Below are 2077 nucleotides of genomic sequence, written 5' to 3' on the forward strand. Positions count from 1 at the left end.
AAACAAGGTATGGTAAAATCCAATCCTCCTCTCCACTGAGGAGGAGTAAGCAGCTGCAACACAGTCCACAAGCTTTCACACAAAGCACTCTCTGGCAATCACTGGGCCAGGAGCTCTACTCTCTCTGGCCCCAGCTTGATTTCTGAGTCAAAAAGGGGCAGCACCTAAGGCTGGAGAAAGCAAGCACACCCAGTGAGTCAGAAAGCCACAACAGGTCCTGCTAGGGCCGTAACACTCAGTTTAATCTGAATTTAGTAGCAGGAAATTGGAGGTCATTCAGAGGTCATCCATCCTTTATGCCTTTAAAGATCAGGGAGTGGCACTCTCACTTGGTGTTGGCTCTCTCTGCAGTATTGTGTGGCATCCTGCTCCTGTTACAATGCACAGTGGTGTTTTGTTTTGTTTTGTTTTTTAAATCAATCTTGTATAAACACGGCAATTGAATTAATGATATTTTCAACATCTAAACATGTACTTAAAGTCATAAGTGCGGTAAGGACAAATAAATCACAAACAACATATATAAGATTAAGAGTAAAATAAAATAGGTTAGGCAACCTAAAGGTGTTAGGGCTTTTCAGTCAAGATGAAGGACAAAGTGTCACATCCTGGGTCCTTTTGACCCAGTGTTTTTGTTTTGTTTTGTATTGGACTCTTTTCAGAGTTGTGAATCAGGATTTTAGGTTATCATGGTTTTCTGTTTAGTCATTTGTGTTTGGTTTCTGTATACCTCTGGTGTCACGTCTACGTTGTGTTTTTGCTTTACATGTTGTGCTGTTCTGTCGTTGTGTCTAGTTGTGTCTATTAGGCCTGCAACGATTAGTCGACATAGTCGACAATAAAATAGTTGATGATGAATTTAATTGTCGATTAAATTTGTTTTTTATTAGTTTTTTTAACGGAGTGAGACGTCTTCCTATCCGTCTATCTCTGGCGAGCTTCACACATGTGCAATCCAGTTGTTAAGTGATGACGTAGGTTTCAATTTCCGGGTCCAAACTGTCACGTGATTAATATGCCGCAATGCTGTGTCTCTGGTTGTTTTAACCTAACCAACTGGAAAAACACACACACAGCTGTCAGTTTACTGATGAGGAAGTTGATAAGGTATGTTACAATCATTAGTAGTGAACAGTCATTGTTTATGCCATTGCTGTTTATTTAGGAGTATTTGGACCCGGAAATGACATCAGACTTAAAGACCGCCTAGCAGCAGCATGTTTAGTCATGTGACCTGCATGGGGTGACGGTCCTGTGTGTTTTGTTGTACAGGAATAAACGCGATTAGGCAGCATGTACCAATACTGAACGCTCTGCTGAGACACATGAACAACGCTTTCCAGTCCGGTGTTAGTTAAGGGACTCGTAATACAGACGGCAGACAGGAAGCCCAAATGCACATTCCAGTAGAGCATCTGACGGTATCTTACAGCAGAAGCGGTGGTCCTGGGGGTCAGCATGTCAATAAAGTCAGCACAAAAGCAGAAGTCCGATTCCATGTGCAAACAGCAGAATGGATCCCGGAAAAAAATCCTTGAGAAGAACAAGAACCGTATCACTAAGGCAGGAGTGCTGAGTCGGAGCCAGCAGAGAAACCTTTCTGATTGCATACAGAAAATCTCCACCATCATAGCAGAAGCCAGTGAGAAGCCGCATGAACCTACAGCCGAAGACATCGCTCTCAGGGCAGCCAGGTCACAGAAGAGGAACAAGGAGTGACTCAGACAGAAGAAGATCCACTCAGCTACCAAGCAGAGCAGAAGAGTGGATTTTGACTGACTGATTGTTATACTCCTACCCCTATGACTGAGTGACCATATAAATTAATTCTGTAATTACATCCTATTTATAACGTGGTCAACATGTCTGCTGTTGTTTTTTGTTTAGTTTTGTTTAAAATAAAATAAACAGTGAAAATAAAAAAAAACATGTTTAGTCATGGCGGCTACTGGTGAAACTGTGTCAACTTTTTTTACACGGACCAAAAAGTAGTATATATAATATATATATAGTACTTTTGGCTCTTTTGTCCAAGCTAAGTTTCAGCTTTGGGTGTCCTGCTTTGGGGTCCTCCACC

The 2077-nt window shown here is 41.7% G+C and overlaps 1 pseudogene; it reads left to right on the forward strand.

The window, feature by feature from the left end:
* The first annotated feature begins 1253 nt into the window (after positions 1 to 1253).
* LOC115795137 (peptidyl-tRNA hydrolase ICT1, mitochondrial-like) lies at positions 1254 to 1779 on the forward strand (annotated as a pseudogene).
* Positions 1780 to 2077: the final 298 nt, after the last annotated feature.

Source organism: Archocentrus centrarchus, chromosome 16, assembly GCF_007364275.1.
Source record: "Archocentrus centrarchus isolate MPI-CPG fArcCen1 chromosome 16, fArcCen1, whole genome shotgun sequence".
Classification (NCBI taxonomy): Eukaryota; Metazoa; Chordata; class Actinopteri; order Cichliformes; family Cichlidae; genus Archocentrus; species Archocentrus centrarchus.